This window comes from Biomphalaria glabrata, chromosome 7, assembly GCF_947242115.1.
Source record: "Biomphalaria glabrata chromosome 7, xgBioGlab47.1, whole genome shotgun sequence".
Lineage (NCBI taxonomy): Eukaryota > Metazoa > Mollusca > Gastropoda > Planorbidae > Biomphalaria > Biomphalaria glabrata.
In genome coordinates this window covers 47,793,680-47,809,638 of record NC_074717.1, presented here as the reverse complement: position 1 = coordinate 47,809,638, position 15,959 = coordinate 47,793,680, and the positions used below count along the sequence as shown (strand labels likewise).

Below are 15,959 nucleotides of genomic sequence, written 5' to 3'. Positions count from 1 at the left end.
TAAATTAATGAAATTAAATTAACCATTTAAAAAATGTTCCACTTAATAAACAAACATGCTCAAGCCAACATATGTGAAACACAAACATACATATGCAATAAATAATATATCACATTTATTATTGTGCATAGTGTGAGCTATGAAACTACGGATGGCTGCCTGGTCGTGGGATATTGTCTAGTGATATGTGGTCTCGAAAATCCCGGGTTCAAACCTTTCCTGGCATCCGTGGGAGTTTTGTTAATCCTCAATATAAAAATTAGGAAAGGTAAGATTTTTTAACTGGAACCATGATAGCCTACACTTTCTTTTATGCAAAGACCGGAGGCCAAGCCGGGACACTCCATATTTCTATTATATTTATAGTATACCAGCCTTTAAATACAATAAGTTATGTAGTCATGAATGCATCAATTCAAGTCTCTCTACAGTATCCTGTTCACCAAGGCTAACAAGCCCCATCTCCCTGAAGCTTACTAGTTTGTGCAGTCTATAATAATATTATCAAAGAGTCGACTTCTGTGTCATCTCCTTCAAGTTGAATATAAATAGATATAAATATTTATTTATTATACTTTGAATGACCAGAGTACAATAAATATTTATATTTTAAATGACCAGTACTCATTGCTCTATACATTTAGTATCACACCCATAATCAGTTGATTTTCTACAGTTGGGGGCATGGTATTATACCCCACTAAGAACCAAACCAACTTCCACCGGACTCAAATATATGAGCCACACATGAATTAGACTGGTTGTCAAAGGCTATTTGAGATATATGCCATTAGGAAGCAGATATAGGTAGTGGATTGCTTATATCCATTACCACTTCCAACAATTACAACTTTGCGGACCTTGAGAATAATTTATTGCTTAACTATGCAATGTGATTCTGACTGAATGAGAGTGGATTTGAATGCCTGGATCATATAATTTCAACTGTATAGAAACATAGTCTCATATTATTTTCTTTCATGTGTCAAGGGAAGCTCAATGTATAAAAATTGTATTTTATTATGACTAAATAGAATTTTTTACTTCATTTTTATAGTGGTAAAAAATATAATTATCTTCAAGTAGTTAAAGACTTTATTTTAGTGATATGAACACAACATGTTCTAGATAGTCATCAGAGAAGAAAGTTGCTCACTAACATATATAACATTGTGTGAGCCTACAAACAAACAAACAGGAGAACAAACACAAAGTAATAACTAGAGAACCATTTGTAATGGACATTGTTTTTATTGTTAAATGCTTTACAACTTATCTGTAAGCAAAATTAATCCAAAATTTGACATAAGAGTGCTGCACCTTTGGCTATCCAGTAATCTTGTGTGTTGCTTGAAGGAAGGTGGACAGTTACAACAAAGTTAGTAGAATGTCCTGCCAAAGAAACAAACAAGGAAAGCAAAGTCAAAACAGTGGAGTTCAAATATTTATAGATCAAACTATACACCTAGGGTGCAGCAGCTAAAAAAAAACTTTTATTTTTTAATTTTCTCTAAAAATGTGAATATAATAGACCAGGGCAAAGGCTCCTAACATCATTGCATAAAGAATATTACTGCCTGTTATTATAAAACTACATCTATAGGGTTATTAAATCAAAGCCTGAAGCTATGGTCTTGGTTAGGAGATCTTGTCATCCACAAAGAAGCCCCTCACCTGGCAGCTGCTAGTTCCAAAGGAATGACACAAAAAAAAAAGGATATATAATATTATAACGACTCTATCCAGGATTTCTGCCAACACAACATAACCAACTTAAAGAACTTCACAACTCAGGCTCCAAATAATGTAAAAACTTTACTGTCTAATAAATACACAGCCAATACTGAATACTGAACAATAACTGTACTGCAGTCTAAGCCTCTATACATCTGTACCAAACTCTACAGGCCTATCCACCTCCTCCTGGATTGAACTGTTTCCTATTGCCTTCACAATGAATACTGAATACTGAACAATAACTGTACTGCAGTGTAAGCCTCTATACATCTGTACCAAACTCTACAGGCCTATCCACCTCCTCCTGGATTGAACTGTTTCCTATTGCCTTCACAATGAATACTGAATACTGAACAATAACTGTACTGCAGTCTAAGCCTCTATACATCTGTACCAAACTCTACAGGCCTATCCACCTCCTCCTGGATTGAACTGTTTCCTATTGCCTTCACAATGAATACTGAATACTGAACAATAACTGTAATGCAGTCTAAGCCTCTATACATCTGTACCAAACTCTACAGGCCTTTCCACCTCCTCCTGGATTGAACTGTTTCCTATTGCCTTCACAATGAATACTGAATACTGAACAATAACTGTACTGCAGTGTAAGCCTCTATACATCTGTACCAAACTCTACAGGCCTATCCACCTCCTCCTGGATTGAACTGTTTCCTATTGCCTTCACAATGAATACTGAATACTGAACAATAACTGTACTGCAGTCTAAGCCTCTATACATCTGTACCAAACTCTACAGGCCTTTCCACCTCCTCCTGGATTGAACTGTTTCCTATTGCCTTCACAATGAATACTGAATACTGAACAATAACTGTACTGCAGTCTAAGCCTCTGTACATGTACCAAACTCTACAGGCCTTTCCACCTCCTCCTGGATTGAACTGTTTCCTATTGCCTTCACAATGAATACTGAATACTGAACAATAACTGTACTGCAGTCTAAGCCTCTGTACATCTGTACCAAACTCTACAGGCCTTTCCACCTCCTCCTGGATTGAACTGTTTCCTATTGCCTTCACAATGAATACTGAATACTGAACAATAACTGTACTGCAGTCTAAGCCTCTGTACATCTGTACCAAACTCTACAGGCCTCCTCCTGGATTGAACTGTTTCCTATTGCCTTCACAATGAATACTGAATACTGAACAATAACTGTACTGCAGTCTAAGCCTCTGTACATCTGTACCAAACTCTACAGGCCTCCTCCTGGATTGAACTGTTTCCTATTGCCTTCACAATGAATACTGAATACTGAACAATAACTGTACTGCAGTCTAAGCCTCTGTACATCTGTACCAAACTCTACAGGCCTCCTCCTGGATTGAACTGTTTCCTATTGCCTTCACAATGAATACTGAATACTGAACAATAACTGTACTGCAGTGTAAGCCTCTGTACATGTACCAAACTCTACAGGCCTATCCACCTCCTCCTGGATTGAACTGTTTCCTATTGCCTTCACAATGAATACTGAATACTGAACAATAACTGTACTGCAGTGTAAGCCTCTATACATCTGTACCAAACTCTACAGGCCTATCCACCTCATCCTGGATTGAACTGTTTCCTATTGCCTTCACAATGAATACTGAATACTGAACAATAACTGTACTGCAGTGTAAGCCTCTATACATCTGTACCAAACTCTACAGGCCTATCCACCTCCTCCTGGATTGAACTGTTTCCTATTGCCTTCACAATGAATACTGAATACTGAACAATAACTGTACTGCAGTGTAAGCCTCTATACATCTGTACCAAACTCTACAGGCCTATCCACCTCCTCCTGGATTGAACTGTTTCCTATTGCCTTCACAATGAATACTGAATACTGAACAATAACTGTACTGCAGTCTAAGCCTCTATACATCTGTACCAAACTCTACAGGCCTTTCCACCTCCTCCTGGATTGAACTGTTTCCTATTGCCTTCACAATGAATACTGAATACTGAACAATAACTGTACTGCAGTCTAAGCCTCTATACATCTGTACCAAACTCTACAGGCCTTTCCACCTCCTCCTGGATTGAACTGTTTCCTATTGCCTTCACAATGAATACTGAATACTGAACAATAACTGTACTGCAGTCTAAGCCTCTGTACATGTACCAAACTCTACAGGCCTCCTCCTGGATTGAACTGTTTCCTATTGCCTTCACAATGAATACTGAATACTGAACAATAACTGTACTGCAGTCTAAGCCTCTGTACATGTACCAAACTCTACAGGCCTTTCCACCTCCTCCTGGATTGAACTGTTTCCTATTGCCTTCACAATGAATACTGAATACTGAACAATAACTGTACTGCAGTCTAAGCCTCTGTACATCTGTACCAAACTCTACAGGCCTTTCCACCTCCTCCTGGATTGAACTGTTTCCTATTGCCTTCACAATGAATACTGAATACTGAACAATAACTGTACTGCAGTCTAAGCCTCTGTACATGTACCAAACTCTACAGGCCTATCCACCTCCTCCTGGATTTAACTGTTTCCTATTGCCTTCACAATGAATACTGAATACTGAACAATAACTGTACTGCAGTGTAAGCCTCTATACATCTGTACCAAACTCTACAGGCCTATCCACCTCATCCTGGATTGAACTGTTTCCTATTGCCTTCACAATGAATACTGAATACTGAACAATAACTGTACTGCAGTGTAAGCCTCTATACATCTGTACCAAACTCTACAGGCCTATCCACCTCCTCCTGGATTGAACTGTTTCCTATTGCCTTCACAATGAATACTGAATACTGAACAATAACTGTACTGCAGTCTAAGCCTCTATACATCTGTACCAAACTCTACAGGCCTTTCCACCTCCTCCTGGATTGAACTGTTTCCTATTGCCTTCACAATGAATACTGAATACTGAACAATAACTGTACTGCAGTCTAAGCCTCTGTACATGTACCAAACTCTACAGGCCTTTCCACCTCCTCCTGGATTGAACTGTTTCCTATTGCCTTCACAATGAATACTGAATACTGAACAATAACTGTACTGCAGTCTAAGCCTCTGTACATGTACCAAACTCTACAGGCCTTTCCACCTCCTCCTGGATTGAACTGTTTCCTATTGCCTTCACAATGAATACTGAATACTGAACAATAACTGTACTGCAGTCTAAGCCTCTGTACATCTGTACCAAACTCTACAGGCCTTTCCACCTCCTCCTGGATTGAACTGTTTCCTATTGCCTTCACAATGAATACTGAATACTGAACAATAACTGTACTGCAGTCTAAGCCTCTGTACATCTGTACCAAACTCTACAGGCCTTTCCACCTCCTCCTGGATTGAACTGTTTCCTATTGCCTTCACAATGAATACTGAATACTGAACAATAACTGTACTGCAGTCTAAGCCTCTGTACATCTGTACCAAACTCTACAGGCCTCCTCCTGGATTGAACTGTTTCCTATTGCCTTCACAATGAATACTGAATACTGAACAATAACTGTACTGCAGTCTAAGCCTCTGTACATCTGTACCAAACTCTACAGGCCTTTCCACCTCCTCCTGGATTGAACTGTTTCCTATTGCCTTCACAATGAATACTGAATACTGAACAATAACTGTACTGCAGTCTAAGCCTCTGTACATCTGTACCAAACTCTACAGGCCTTTCCACCTCCTCCTGGATTGAACTGTTTCCTATTGCCTTCACAATGAATACTGAATACTGAACAATAACTGTACTGCAGTCTAAGCCTCTGTACATGTACCAAACTCTACAGGCCTATCCACCTCCTCCTGGATTTAACTGTTTCCTATTGCCTTCACAATGAATACTGAATACTGAACAATAACTGTACTGCAGTGTAAGCCTCTATACATCTGTACCAAACTCTACAGGCCTATCCACCTCATCCTGGATTGAACTGTTTCCTATTGCCTTCACAATGAATACTGAATACTGAACAATAACTGTACTGCAGTGTAAGCCTCTATACATCTGTACCAAACTCTACAGGCCTATCCACCTCCTCCTGGATTGAACTGTTTCCTATTGCCTTCACAATGAATACTGAATACTGAACAATAACTGTACTGCAGTGTAAGCCTCTATACATCTGTACCAAACTCTACAGGCCTATCCACCTCCTCCTGGATTGAACTGTTTCCTATTGCCTTCACAATGAATACTGAATACTGAACAATAACTGTACTGCAGTCTAAGCCTCTATACATCTGTACCAAACTCTACAGGCCTTTCCACCTCCTCCTGGATTGAACTGTTTCCTATTGCCTTCACAATGAATACTGAATACTGAACAATAACTGTACTGCAGTCTAAGCCTCTATACATCTGTACCAAACTCTACAGGCCTATCCACCTCATCCTGGATTGAACTGTTTCCTATTGCCTTCACAATGAATACTGAATACTGAACAATAACTGTACTGCAGTCTAAGCCTCTGTACATCTGTACCAAACTCTACAGGCCTTTCCACCTCCTCCTGGATTGAACTGTTTCCTATTGCCTTCACAATGAATACTGAATACTGAACAATAACTGTACTGCAGTGTAAGCCTCTATACATCTGTACCAAACTCTACAGGCCTATCCACCTCCTCCTGGATTGAACTGTTTCCTATTGCCTTCACAATGAATACTGAATACTGAACAATAACTGTACTGCAGTGTAAGCCTCTATACATCTGTACCAAACTCTACAGGCCTATCCACCTCCTCCTGGATTGAACTGTTTCCTATTGCCTTCACAATGAATACTGAATACTGAACAATAACTGTACTGCAGTCTAAGCCTCTGTACATGTACCAAACTCTACAGGCCTTTACACCTCCTCCTGGATTGAACTGTTTCCTATTGCCTTCACAATGAATACTGAATACTGAACAATAACTGTACTGCAGTCTAAGCCTCTGTACATCTGTACCAAACTCTACAGGCCTTTCCACCTCCTCCTGGATTGAACTGTTTCCTATTGCCTTCACAATGAATACTGAATACTGAACAATAACTGTACTGCAGTCTAAGCCTCTGTACATCTGTACCAAACTCTACAGGCCTTTCCACCTCCTCCTGGATTGAACTGTTTCCTATTGCCTTCACAATGAATACTGAATACTGAACAATAACTGTACTGCAGTCTAAGCCTCTGTACATCTGTACCAAACTCTACAGGCCTCCTCCTGGATTGAACTGTTTCCTATTGCCTTCACAATGAATACTGAATACTGAACAATAACTGTACTGCAGTCTAAGCCTCTGTACATCTGTACCAAACTCTACAGGCCTCCTCCTGGATTGAACTGTTTCCTATTGCCTTCACAATGAATACTGAATACTGAACAATAACTGTACTGCAGTCTAAGCCTCTGTACATGTACCAAACTCTACAGGCCTTTACACCTCCTCCTGGATTGAACTGTTTCCTATTGCCTTCACAATGAATACTGAATACTGAACAATAACTGTACTGCAGTCTAAGCCTCTGTACATCTGTACCAAACTCTACAGGCCTTTCCACCTCCTCCTGGATTGAACTGTTTCCTATTGCCTTCACAATGAATACTGAATACTGAACAATAACTGTACTGCAGTCTAAGCCTCTGTACATCTGTACCAAACTCTACAGGCCTTTCCACCTCCTCCTGGATTGAACTGTTTCCTATTGCCTTCACAATGAATACTGAATACTGAACAATAACTGTACTGCAGTCTAAGCCTCTGTACATCTGTACCAAACTCTACAGGCCTCCTCCTGGATTGAACTGTTTCCTATTGCCTTCACAATGAATACTGAATACTGAACAATAACTGTACTGCAGTCTAAGCCTCTGTACATCTGTACCAAACTCTACAGGCCTTTCCACCTCCTCCTGGATTGAACTGTTTCCTATTGCCTTCACAATGAATACTGAATACTGAACAATAACTGTACTGCAGTCTAAGCCTCTGTACATCTGTACCAAACTCTACAGGCCTTTCCACCTCCTCCTGGATTGAACTGTTTCCTATTGCCTTCACAATGAATACTGAATACTGAACAATAACTGTACTGCAGTCTAAGCCTCTGTACATGTACCAAACTCTACAGGCCTATCCACCTCCTCCTGGATTTAACTGTTTCCTATTGCCTTCACAATGAATACTGAATACTGAACAATAACTGTACTGCAGTGTAAGCCTCTATACATCTGTACCAAACTCTACAGGCCTATCCACCTCATCCTGGATTGAACTGTTTCCTATTGCCTTCACAATGAATACTGAATACTGAACAATAACTGTACTGCAGTGTAAGCCTCTATACATCTGTACCAAACTCTACAGGCCTATCCACCTCCTCCTGGATTGAACTGTTTCCTATTGCCTTCACAATGAATACTGAATACTGAACAATAACTGTACTGCAGTCTAAGCCTCTATACATCTGTACCAAACTCTACAGGCCTTTCCACCTCCTCCTGGATTGAACTGTTTCCTATTGCCTTCACAATGAATACTGAATACTGAACAATAACTGTACTGCAGTCTAAGCCTCTGTACATGTACCAAACTCTACAGGCCTTTCCACCTCCTCCTGGATTGAACTGTTTCCTATTGCCTTCACAATGAATACTGAATACTGAACAATAACTGTACTGCAGTCTAAGCCTCTGTACATGTACCAAACTCTACAGGCCTTTCCACCTCCTCCTGGATTGAACTGTTTCCTATTGCCTTCACAATGAATACTGAATACTGAACAATAACTGTACTGCAGTCTAAGCCTCTGTACATCTGTACCAAACTCTACAGGCCTTTCCACCTCCTCCTGGATTGAACTGTTTCCTATTGCCTTCACAATGAATACTGAATACTGAACAATAACTGTACTGCAGTCTAAGCCTCTGTACATCTGTACCAAACTCTACAGGCCTTTCCACCTCCTCCTGGATTGAACTGTTTCCTATTGCCTTCACAATGAATACTGAATACTGAACAATAACTGTACTGCAGTCTAAGCCTCTGTACATCTGTACCAAACTCTACAGGCCTCCTCCTGGATTGAACTGTTTCCTATTGCCTTCACAATGAATACTGAATACTGAACAATAACTGTACTGCAGTCTAAGCCTCTGTACATCTGTACCAAACTCTACAGGCCTTTCCACCTCCTCCTGGATTGAACTGTTTCCTATTGCCTTCACAATGAATACTGAATACTGAACAATAACTGTACTGCAGTCTAAGCCTCTGTACATGTACCAAACTCTACAGGCCTATCCACCTCCTCCTGGATTGAACTGTTTCCTATTGCCTTCACAATGAATACTGAATACTGAACAATAACTGTACTGCAGTGTAAGCCTCTATACATCTGTACCAAACTCTACAGGCCTATCCACCTCATCCTGGATTGAACTGTTTCCTATTGCCTTCACAATGAATACTGAATACTGAACAATAACTGTACTGCAGTGTAAGCCTCTATACATCTGTACCAAACTCTACAGGCCTATCCACCTCCTCCTGGATTGAACTGTTTCCTATTGCCTTCACAATGAATACTGAATACTGAACAATAACTGTACTGCAGTGTAAGCCTCTATACATCTGTACCAAACTCTACAGGCCTATCCACCTCCTCCTGGATTGAACTGTTTCCTATTGCCTTCACAATGAATACTGAATACTGAACAATAACTGTACTGCAGTCTAAGCCTCTATACATCTGTACCAAACTCTACAGGCCTTTCCACCTCCTCCTGGATTGAACTGTTTCCTATTGCCTTCACAATGAATACTGAATACTGAACAATAACTGTACTGCAGTCTAAGCCTCTATACATCTGTACCAAACTCTACAGGCCTTTCCACCTCCTCCTGGATTGAACTGTTTCCTATTGCCTTCACAATGAATACTGAATACTGAACAATAACTGTACTGCAGTCTAAGCCTCTGTACATGTACCAAACTCTACAGGCCTCCTCCTGGATTGAACTGTTTCCTATTGCCTTCACAATGAATACTGAATACTGAACAATAACTGTACTGCAGTCTAAGCCTCTGTACATGTACCAAACTCTACAGGCCTTTCCACCTCCTCCTGGATTGAACTGTTTCCTATTGCCTTCACAATGAATACTGAATACTGAACAATAACTGTACTGCAGTCTAAGCCTCTGTACATCTGTACCAAACTCTACAGGCCTTTCCACCTCCTCCTGGATTGAACTGTTTCCTATTGCCTTCACAATGAATACTGAATACTGAACAATAACTGTACTGCAGTCTAAGCCTCTGTACATGTACCAAACTCTACAGGCCTATCCACCTCCTCCTGGATTTAACTGTTTCCTATTGCCTTCACAATGAATACTGAATACTGAACAATAACTGTACTGCAGTGTAAGCCTCTATACATCTGTACCAAACTCTACAGGCCTATCCACCTCATCCTGGATTGAACTGTTTCCTATTGCCTTCACAATGAATACTGAATACTGAACAATAACTGTACTGCAGTGTAAGCCTCTATACATCTGTACCAAACTCTACAGGCCTATCCACCTCCTCCTGGATTGAACTGTTTCCTATTGCCTTCACAATGAATACTGAATACTGAACAATAACTGTACTGCAGTCTAAGCCTCTATACATCTGTACCAAACTCTACAGGCCTTTCCACCTCCTCCTGGATTGAACTGTTTCCTATTGCCTTCACAATGAATACTGAATACTGAACAATAACTGTACTGCAGTCTAAGCCTCTGTACATGTACCAAACTCTACAGGCCTTTCCACCTCCTCCTGGATTGAACTGTTTCCTATTGCCTTCACAATGAATACTGAATACTGAACAATAACTGTACTGCAGTCTAAGCCTCTGTACATGTACCAAACTCTACAGGCCTTTCCACCTCCTCCTGGATTGAACTGTTTCCTATTGCCTTCACAATGAATACTGAATACTGAACAATAACTGTACTGCAGTCTAAGCCTCTGTACATCTGTACCAAACTCTACAGGCCTTTCCACCTCCTCCTGGATTGAACTGTTTCCTATTGCCTTCACAATGAATACTGAATACTGAACAATAACTGTACTGCAGTCTAAGCCTCTGTACATCTGTACCAAACTCTACAGGCCTTTCCACCTCCTCCTGGATTGAACTGTTTCCTATTGCCTTCACAATGAATACTGAATACTGAACAATAACTGTACTGCAGTCTAAGCCTCTGTACATCTGTACCAAACTCTACAGGCCTCCTCCTGGATTGAACTGTTTCCTATTGCCTTCACAATGAATACTGAATACTGAACAATAACTGTACTGCAGTCTAAGCCTCTGTACATCTGTACCAAACTCTACAGGCCTTTCCACCTCCTCCTGGATTGAACTGTTTCCTATTGCCTTCACAATGAATACTGAATACTGAACAATAACTGTACTGCAGTCTAAGCCTCTGTACATCTGTACCAAACTCTACAGGCCTTTCCACCTCCTCCTGGATTGAACTGTTTCCTATTGCCTTCACAATGAATACTGAATATTGAACAATAACTGTACTGCAGTCTAAGCCTCTGTACATGTACCAAACTCTACAGGCCTATCCACCTCCTCCTGGATTTAACTGTTTCCTATTGCCTTCACAATGAATACTGAATACTGAACAATAACTGTACTGCAGTGTAAGCCTCTATACATCTGTACCAAACTCTACAGGCCTATCCACCTCATCCTGGATTGAACTGTTTCCTATTGCCTTCACAATGAATACTGAATACTGAACAATAACTGTACTGCAGTGTAAGCCTCTATACATCTGTACCAAACTCTACAGGCCTATCCACCTCCTCCTGGATTGAACTGTTTCCTATTGCCTTCACAATGAATACTGAATACTGAACAATAACTGTACTGCAGTGTAAGCCTCTATACATCTGTACCAAACTCTACAGGCCTATCCACCTCCTCCTGGATTGAACTGTTTCCTATTGCCTTCACAATGAATACTGAATACTGAACAATAACTGTACTGCAGTCTAAGCCTCTATACATCTGTACCAAACTCTACAGGCCTATCCACCTCATCCTGGATTGAACTGTTTCCTATTGCCTTCACAATGAATACTGAATACTGAACAATAACTGTACTGCAGTCTAAGCCTCTGTACATCTGTACCAAACTCTACAGGCCTTTCCACCTCCTCCTGGATTGAACTGTTTCCTATTGCCTTCACAATGAATACTGAATACTGAACAATAACTGTACTGCAGTGTAAGCCTCTATACATCTGTACCAAACTCTACAGGCCTATCCACCTCCTCCTGGATTGAACTGTTTCCTATTGCCTTCACAATGAATACTGAATACTGAACAATAACTGTACTGCAGTGTAAGCCTCTATACATCTGTACCAAACTCTACAGGCCTATCCACCTCCTCCTGGATTGAACTGTTTCCTATTGCCTTCACAATGAATACTGAATACTGAACAATAACTGTACTGCAGTCTAAGCCTCTGTACATGTACCAAACTCTACAGGCCTTTACACCTCCTCCTGGATTGAACTGTTTCCTATTGCCTTCACAATGAATACTGAATACTGAACAATAACTGTACTGCAGTGTAAGCCTCTGTACATCTGTACCAAACTCTACAGGCCTATCCACCTCCTCCTGGATTGAACTGTTTCCTATTGCCTTCACAATGAATACTGAATACTGAACAATAACTGTACTGCAGTCTAAGCCTCTATACATCTGTACCAAACTCTACAGGCCTCCTCCTGGATTGAACTGTTTCCTATTGCCTTCACAATGAATACTGAATACTGAACAATAACTGTACTGCAGTCTAAGCCTCTGTACATCTGTACCAAACTCTACAGGCCTTTCCACCTCCTCCTGGATTGAACTGTTTCCTATTGCCTTCACAATGAATACTGAATACTGAACAATAACTGTACTGCAGTCTAAGCCTCTGTACATCTGTACCAAACTCTACAGGCCTTTCCACCTCCTCCTGGATTGAACTGTTTCCTATTGCCTTCACAATGAATACTGAATACTGAACAATAACTGTACTGCAGTCTAAGCCTCTGTACATGTACCAAACTCTACAGGCCTATCCACCTCCTCCTGGATTTAACTGTTTCCTATTGCCTTCACAATGAATACTGAATACTGAACAATAACTGTACTGCAGTGTAAGCCTCTATACATCTGTACCAAACTCTACAGGCCTATCCACCTCATCCTGGATTGAACTGTTTCCTATTGCCTTCACAATGAATACTGAATACTGAACAATAACTGTACTGCAGTGTAAGCCTCTATACATCTGTACCAAACTCTACAGGCCTATCCACCTCCTCCTGGATTGAACTGTTTCCTATTGCCTTCACAATGAATACTGAATACTGAACAATAACTGTACTGCAGTCTAAGCCTCTATACATCTGTACCAAACTCTACAGGCCTTTCCACCTCCTCCTGGATTGAACTGTTTCCTATTGCCTTCACAATGAATACTGAATACTGAACAATAACTGTACTGCAGTCTAAGCCTCTGTACATGTACCAAACTCTACAGGCCTTTCCACCTCCTCCTGGATTGAACTGTTTCCTATTGCCTTCACAATGAATACTGAATACTGAACAATAACTGTACTGCAGTCTAAGCCTCTGTACATGTACCAAACTCTACAGGCCTTTCCACCTCCTCCTGGATTGAACTGTTTCCTATTGCCTTCACAATGAATACTGAATACTGAACAATAACTGTACTGCAGTCTAAGCCTCTGTACATCTGTACCAAACTCTACAGGCCTTTCCACCTCCTCCTGGATTGAACTGTTTCCTATTGCCTTCACAATGAATACTGAATACTGAACAATAACTGTACTGCAGTCTAAGCCTCTGTACATCTGTACCAAACTCTACAGGCCTTTCCACCTCCTCCTGGATTGAACTGTTTCCTATTGCCTTCACAATGAATACTGAATACTGAACAATAACTGTACTGCAGTCTAAGCCTCTGTACATCTGTACCAAACTCTACAGGCCTCCTCCTGGATTGAACTGTTTCCTATTGCCTTCACAATGAATACTGAATACTGAACAATAACTGTACTGCAGTGTAAGCCTCTATACATCTGTACCAAACTCTACAGGCCTTTCCACCTCCTCCTGGATTGAACTGTTTCCTATTGCCTTCACAATGAATACTGAATACTGAACAATAACTGTACTGCAGTCTAAGCCTCTGTACATCTGTACCAAACTCTACAGGCCTTTCCACCTCCTCCTGGATTGAACTGTTTCCTATTGCCTTCACAATGAATACTGAATACTGAACAATAACTGTACTGCAGTGTAAGCCTCTATACATCTGTACCAAACTCTACAGGCCTATCCACCTCCTCCTGGATTGAACTGTTTCCTATTGCCTTCACAATGAATACTGAATACTGAACAATAACTGTACTGCAGTCTAAGCCTCTATACATCTGTACCAAACTCTACAGGCCTTTCCACCTCCTCCTGGATTGAACTGTTTCCTATTGCCTTCACAATGAATACTGAATACTGAACAATAACTGTACTGCAGTCTAAGCCTCTATACATCTGTACCAAACTCTACAGGCCTATCCACCTCATCCTGGATTGAACTGTTTCCTATTGCCTTCACAATGAATACTGAATACTGAACAATAACTGTACTGCAGTCTAAGCCTCTGTACATCTGTACCAAACTCTACAGGCCTTTCCACCTCCTCCTGGATTGAACTGTTTCCTATTGCCTTCACAATGAATACTGAATACTGAACAATAACTGTACTGCAGTGTAAGCCTCTATACATCTGTACCAAACTCTACAGGCCTATCCACCTCCTCCTGGATTGAACTGTTTCCTATTGCCTTCACAATGAATACTGAATACTGAACAATAACTGTACTGCAGTGTAAGCCTCTATACATCTGTACCAAACTCTACAGGCCTATCCACCTCCTCCTGGATTGAACTGTTTCCTATTGCCTTCACAATGAATACTGAATACTGAACAATAACTGTACTGCAGTCTAAGCCTCTGTACATGTACCAAACTCTACAGGCCTTTACACCTCCTCCTGGATTGAACTGTTTCCTATTGCCTTCACAATGAATACTGAATACTGAACAATAACTGTACTGCAGTCTAAGCCTCTGTACATCTGTACCAAACTCTACAGGCCTTTCCACCTCCTCCTGGATTGAACTGTTTCCTATTGCCTTCACAATGAATACTGAATACTGAACAATAACTGTACTGCAGTCTAAGCCTCTGTACATCTGTACCAAACTCTACAGGCCTTTCCACCTCCTCCTGGATTGAACTGTTTCCTATTGCCTTCACAATGAATACTGAATACTGAACAATAACTGTACTGCAGTCTAAGCCTCTGTACATCTGTACCAAACTCTACAGGCCTCCTCCTGGATTGAACTGTTTCCTATTGCCTTCACAATGAATACTGAATACTGAACAATAACTGTACTGCAGTCTAAGCCTCTGTACATCTGTACCAAACTCTACAGGCCTTTCCACCTCCTCCTGGATTGAACTGTTTCCTATTGCCTTCACAATGAATACTGAATACTGAACAATAACTGTACTGCAGTCTAAGCCTCTGTACATCTGTACCAAACTCTACAGGCCTTTCCACCTCCTCCTGGATTGAACTGTTTCCTATTGCCTTCACAATGAATACTGAATACTGAACAATAACTGTACTGCAGTCTAAGCCTCTGTACATGTACCAAACTCTACAGGCCTATCCACCTCCTCCTGGATTTAACTGTTTCCTATTGCCTTCACAATGAATACTGAATACTGAACAATAACTGTACTGCAGTGTAAGCCTCTATACATCTGTACCAAACTCTACAGGCCTATCCACCTCATCCTGGATTGAACTGTTTCCTATTGCCTTCACAATGAATACTGAATACTGAACAATAACTGTACTGCAGTGTAAGCCTCTATACATCTGTACCAAACTCTACAGGCCTATCCACCTCCTCCTGGATTGAACTGTTTCCTATTGCCTTCACAATGAATACTGAATACTGAACAATAACTGTACTGCAGTCTAAGCCTCTATACATCTGTACCAAACTCTACAGGCCTTTCCACCTCCTCCTGGATTGAACTGTTTCCTATTGCCTTCACAATGAATACT

General features: G+C 40.8%; 1 pseudogene; it reads right to left on the bottom strand.

The window, feature by feature from the left end:
* Positions 1 to 1,088: 1,088 nt before the first annotated feature.
* The window catches only part of LOC106059518 (dynein axonemal heavy chain 6-like), a 108,706-nt pseudogene continuing 93,835 nt past the window's right edge, over positions 1,089 to 15,959 (bottom strand).